The following is a 6,128-nucleotide window of genomic DNA, read 5'->3' as shown; positions in this document are numbered from 1 at the left end:
TGAATGGGTAGAATTATTAAAGTGAGCCTCATGATGGGTCCCGATAACCAATTTAGTCCATGACACGAGAAAAATCTAATCCTTTTAAATTTACCAATGATTAGAAGCAAATCATGGAAGATTTCACTATCCAAGTGTACATACATACCTTCTCCCAGTTTCAGCACGATCTGAGGTACCGAAAGCATCCTCCCAACCTGGGCTTCTCATGGACGATGTATCTGTTGCTGAGAGCCGTGAACGTGTATTTGAGAAAAAGGTGATTAATTAAGGAAATTTCCAAATCAATGGTCTTATTCTAAAATAATTACAGTGAAAAAGTTTATAACTTTAATCATTAAAGTGTATAAAATTTACTATAAATCTTTAATTATTTTTTAAAACGGACACTGATTTGTTATTTTCTATCAATTAAAACATATTCATGTTTTATGACGTTTGATACAATAACTATAGGTATATAATTTTTGAACGTGATTAATTAAAAGCCAATTCATTCTATATATTTAAAAACTTTATTCAAGATTTTATTTAAAAATATTAATATATAATTCAGATTTATTCTATATAATATAAACCTCACAATATGCTAATTAAATTTCAATTACCCTTCTCCACTACAAAAAAATTGACTTTTTGCGACGGTAAAATACCGTCGCTAATGCTCCTAATACCGTCGCTAATACTTTTTGCGACGGCAAAATGACTTTTTGCGACGGTAAGAGGGGGGTCGCAACTGCAGGGGTTGCAAAAGAGTTTTTGCGACGGTAAGTACCGTCGCTAATGTTTTGCGACGGCATTTTTTACCTTTTGCGACGGCACCGTGCAGTCGCTAATAACGTTGAAATTTCTTGACTTTTTTGCGACGGTCCTATTTTACCGTCGCTAAAAATGTTATTTGAGACGGCAAAAAATACCGTCGCTAATAGTCTTTTTTTTATAAAAAAAACACTATTTTTTGCGACGGTGTATACCGTCGCAGAAAGTATAAAAAATATGAAATTTTCTATTTTTTGCGACTGTTAATGCCGTCGCAAAAAATATTAAAAAATAATAAAATTTTTATTTTAAATAATAAAATTTCTATTTTTTGTGACAGTATAATGTCGTCGCAAAAAGTAAAACCTATAACAAAATTAATAAAAATATTAAAAGTTTCTATTTTTTCCGACGGTAGTGCCGTCTCTCACTCTCTAAGAGCTAATTATTTACATTCCATTCACAAAAACATCATAACATAAAATAAAAATAAAAATTGATCAAACCATCAAATTCAATATTTTACAAAGAATAATTAAACTGTACATGTTCATAAAAGCATATTTAAATTATAAAATTCACCCAAATCTAAAAAAAAATAATAATAATAAAATAAAATCTAAAATTCACCATTATTTAAAAAGGCCTACAATGAGAACTTTCGCTTTTGGAGATTATAGGGCAGCCCAAATCCAAGCATTCAAAACAAATAATAAGTCTTTCGAAAGGGAAAAATATAAACATGTAGAGGATATTGCATTAGACAAATTGATTTCAACTGCTCCAGTGACGTCTTCCAAGTAGAAATGGCCATCCTCTAACTGAGATATAACGCCCATGACCCATCCTCTAAAGAAGGAAGACAAAAACCTTTTAGATGAACAGCCAGTAGAAACAACAGCAGTGCTTTTCCCGGAAAAACCAACATCAAGTCTGTTGAAAAATGCATAAGCACCAAATCAGTTCCATAGAAAAGGTTTCAGTGTGGACACAATTATGGCTCTACTGTTAACTACCAGGTACATAAAACTTGAAAAAAGGGCAAGGGCTCAGTATGCGTTGCCTTTGGGTTCCAATATTTAACAATATCTCATTCCTACAGTCATGTTTTACGCACTCAAGCGTCATGCAGCTTATTTCACAAATTTCCACTGGGTTACGTAATTAATGTCGATGCTAGTTTATGTAAAGGTTAATTAAAGAATTGACCTCTAAGAGTAACTGAAATGGTGGCTAATAAAAATTGATAGCAAAGACATGAGTTATATAAGAAAATTTTGATAGGGAATACATGAAATGATAGAACCACAGTTATCCCTGCAAGACTACCTAGAACCAACACAAAATTACTTTTGCCTTCTATGCTATAGTTGGCTCTCTGCTAGACAAAAGGTGGTGTAAAAAGCCGACCATTAACCTCTCTCAAAGTCATAAAGCCCCCAAAGCTGTTTTCAGTCCCACACCACATATATAGACAAGTTTTATAAAAAAGCAGACTATTGACCTCTCTATTTGAATTAATTTCAACTCCAAATAAAATAATCCGATTTTGTGGTGCTTGCAGATAGGAAATCCACTTCTGGAATTCAACACTGATTTCAATTCAAGAGCTGAATACTTGTGGTCTCATGGGCTGATATCAGATGCTACCTACGAACTATTCACAAATGTCTGCAACTATTCCTAGATTAGAAGGCAGTCCCAAACTGACACTCTTACCCCTATTTGTTCTGGAGTAAACAATCAAGTTTCAAGAGAGATCAAAAGTCATATTATTTTAAAAGGAATTTCATGGCTAACATGGATCTTGTTTAATAGATATTGATGCGAGGATTTTAAAATATCAATTTCATTAAAAACCAACAAATAGATCAAAAGTCATATTATTTTAAAGTTTAAAATATTAAATTAGTCACTGAGGATATTTTGGTAATAGTGATGTGCATTGGACGTTTCAAGAAAAAAAATATATGCTTGTCCTTAATGCATAAAAGTTTTTTTTACAAGGGGGCATCGACCGAATTCCCCAAAATAAAAAAGGCAAAAGAAAATGATTGCATTTATTTGATGTTTAAGGGCTTCTACAAAAACCAGATGACACTTTTTTAAGGTAATAATAAATAAAAAATAAAACCAAAACACACAAAACTGCCAGAAAAACGAAAACAAAAAGACAAAAAGGTGTGAGAGAGAGAGAGAGAGAGAGAAATAACAATCAGATAATGTTTCTAAAATTGAATCAAAATTTCAACGAGACCATATCAGTGACTCACCAAATGGCATGTTAACACATACCATCTAACCAATTGTAGTGAAAAAAGAAGTGCATATATATATACCATGTGCAAGGGAAGGGCAATGGTTCATTTTTCATCTTTTCATCCTGACATTAGTATTTCTATTTTGATTAACTTGCAAAACATAAAGACAGATTCTATGAGTTTTGTCAAAAAATACTTGCCAGTCGAGCTCGTAGAGTTCTTATTTTCACAACTGGTTCTACCAGTTCCCAGTAAACCGCACTCCACATGGATTCCCTTTGTTTAATTTCATTCTTGAGGCCCTGTCTTAGAGAACCAGAAAGAAAGAAAGAGAATGAAACACATACACACACATACAGAGAGAGCAGAGAGAGAGGAGAAAAAATAGGTTACATTTTTGGTAAGGTGTCTAAAGAAAGAACGCAGCAAAACTGAATTAGCAAATAGAGATACAATCATAAGAAGCAGAAGCTTACAGAGTACATTTTTTCTGTAACTGTTTTCCTCAATGATGTTTTGTCTCCATTTGAAATTTAGGTGTTTATCTGCACAAGGAAAAAAAAATCTTGGAGAAAGGGAAACTAGCAGCAAGATAGCATGCAAATTGAACATGGCCATACCCAGCGAGATTACTGCAGAGAAATGCAACTTGAACATGGTATAAAAACAAAATGACAATAAAAGAATTCTGGAAACGATTTGCTTGTTTAATGCATAGCAATTTGTTGGTGGGATGGGGTAACCCTTAGCACAGTATACAACATACTCATTATAGGCGTGGTTCACCTGAGCCTGAGCTTCCGAATTTGAATTGATTTGCTGATCAGAATCTAAAATTTTATTTATCTGGGGACAACCAAGCGTAGGGATTAGGGCAGGCAGGGAGAAGGGAGAAAGGGAGCAGGCTACTAGTAGTACAGCTTCAAAAACTTTGCAGTTTGAGGAGATTAAAGATACATTTATCCGCAAAACAGGAATGGCCAAACCTAAATATGTCTATTTCCAGTTTGATGAACACAGCCAAGATGCAAATAAATCAAAGTAAGTGAACATGAATCTGAATAGATTATTCAAGAAATTCACCTCATAACAAGAATGACAAAAACCCAAAATCAATTTGGACTGGAGAAGTGAAACCCACTTGATAAATCAAATTCACCATCGCAATAAAAACAAATAAATAGAATTGAAGATATAAAAAATAAAAAAGAACAGATTTAGAGGGTGAGAAAGAAACAGACCAAGATCGTGGTGATACTCATAAGGGTTTCTCATCATCTTCTTCATAGCAATGTTGTACTCTTCCATTTTGGTTGTGGGATTTTCAGATAACATACATGTAACAGATCAAAAACCCCCCTATATACACTCACAGATGTATATATATATATATATATGTGTGTGTGTGTATGAAAACCCCCTATATCCGAAATCCCGACACCGAGAGAGAGAGATACCCTTTGAAATCGGCGGTGAGGGAAGATCGCCGGTGAGGGAGGAGTGGCGGTGAGGGAGGAGTGGCGGTGAGGGGCGAGCAACCGTCAACGTCGTTTGTGAGAGAGAGAGAGAGGGAGGCAGCAGCGGCGGTAAGGGAGGAGGATCGACAGTGAGGTACGAGCGACGGTGAGGGAGGATCGGGAGTGAGGGAGGATCGGCGGTGACGGATGATCGGCGCCGTCGTTGTGTGAAAGAGAGAGAGAGGAAGGCGAAACCCTAGATGGAGAGAGAGAGAGCGAGCAGGAGGAGAGGGACGGCTCTGTTGTGTTTGGGTTGTGTTTGTGTTGTGTGTGTGTGTTCTCTCACAAAACCCTACACACACCCACACACCCACAAATGTTATAGTTAATGAAGTTTTTATTAAAATAAAAAATTATTAAAACAATTTTTATAGTTGATGAATTTTTTTTTTCCATTTGATAAAGTTAAAAATTTATTTGTTTTATATTTATTTTATATTTGTTTTAATGAATAAAAAATTATTATTATTTTTTTATTTGGTAAAAGTAGGAATAATATTTTCCATTAAAATAAAGTTAATTATTTATAGTCAATGAAAAAGAGAGAAGATAGATGAGAGAAGAGATAAATGAATGAGAGACACAGAGAGAGAGAGAGAGTCAAATAGATAGAGAGAGAGAGAAGAGTGATGAATAAGAGAGAGAAAGAAAAGAGAGAGAAGAAGATGAAAAAATGGGTGAAAAGATATAGACAAAGAGAGAGAGAGAGACAGAGAAAAAAAAGAGCGAAAATAGATAAATAAGAGAGAGAGAAACAGAAAGAGATGAGTGAGAGAGCGAGAGAGAAAAAAATAAGCGAGAGAGAAGAGAGACAGAGAGAGAAGATATATGAAAGAGATAGAGAAAAGAGAGATGGACGAGAGACATAGAGAAAAAGATAGAGATAAACAGACAGATAGAGAAAAGTGATGAGTCAGAGTGAGAAAAAGAAGAGAGACAGAGACAGAGAGAAAGAGAGAGAGAGTGAGAGTGAAAGAGAGACAAAGAGAGAGAGAGTTAGACAGAAAAAGAGACAGAGAGAGAAAGAGAGAGAGAGAGATAGAAGGAGAGATAGAAAAAGAGAGAGAAACAAGAGATGAGCGAAAGATAGACAAAAAGAGAGAGAAATAAAGCGAAAAGAGATGAGCGAGAGAGAGACACAGAAAAAGAGAGAGACATAGAGAGAAGAGAGACAGATAGACAAACGGACAGAGAGAGAAGAGTGATGAGTGAGAAAGAGAAAGAGAAGAGAGAAAGGAAGATGAAAAAATGGATGAAAAGATATAGACAAAGAGAGAAAGAGCGAAAAGAGATAAATGAGAAAGAGACAGAGAGAGATGAGCGAGAGAGATAAAGAGAAGAGAGATGAGTGAGAGAGGCAGAGAGAGAAGACAGATGAGAGAGATAGAGAGAAGAGATATGAGCGAGAGACAACGAGAGAAAGAGAGAAAGAGAGAGACAGAGACAGACAGACAGACAAACAAACAGAAAAGAGTGATGAGTTAGAGAGAGAGAGAGAGACAAAGAGAGAAAAAGATAGAGAGTGCGAGACAGAAAAAGAGACAGAGAGAGAAAAGAGATGAACGAGAGAGATAGAGAGAAGAGAGATGAA

General features: G+C 35.2%; 1 long non-coding RNA gene across 2 annotated transcripts; it reads right to left on the bottom strand.

Annotated features, from left to right (window-relative positions):
- Window positions 1-1,245: 1,245 nt before the first annotated feature.
- On the bottom strand, window positions 1,246-4,846 carry LOC145791095 (uncharacterized). 2 transcript variants are annotated; one of them, XR_014330747.1, is made up of 3 exons: window positions 3,497-4,846; window positions 3,221-3,322; window positions 1,246-1,692 (listed from the first exon to the last, which is right to left on the bottom strand). It is a non-coding gene; the product is annotated as an uncharacterized LOC145791095 (long non-coding RNA). The 2 variants fall into 2 exon arrangements; XR_014330748.1 differs by having other exon boundaries at window positions 3,221-3,326; window positions 3,497-3,563.
- Between the last annotated feature and the right edge of the window lie 1,282 nt (window positions 4,847-6,128).

The sequence above is a fragment of the Camellia sinensis genome, chromosome 5 (genome assembly GCF_055761805.1).
Source record: "Camellia sinensis isolate YWXY chromosome 5, ASM5576180v1, whole genome shotgun sequence".
In the NCBI taxonomy this organism is placed as follows: domain Eukaryota; kingdom Viridiplantae; phylum Streptophyta; class Magnoliopsida; order Ericales; family Theaceae; genus Camellia; species Camellia sinensis.
Note: the sequence above shows the minus strand (reverse complement) of the source record. Positions and strands in the feature narration are given on the sequence as shown.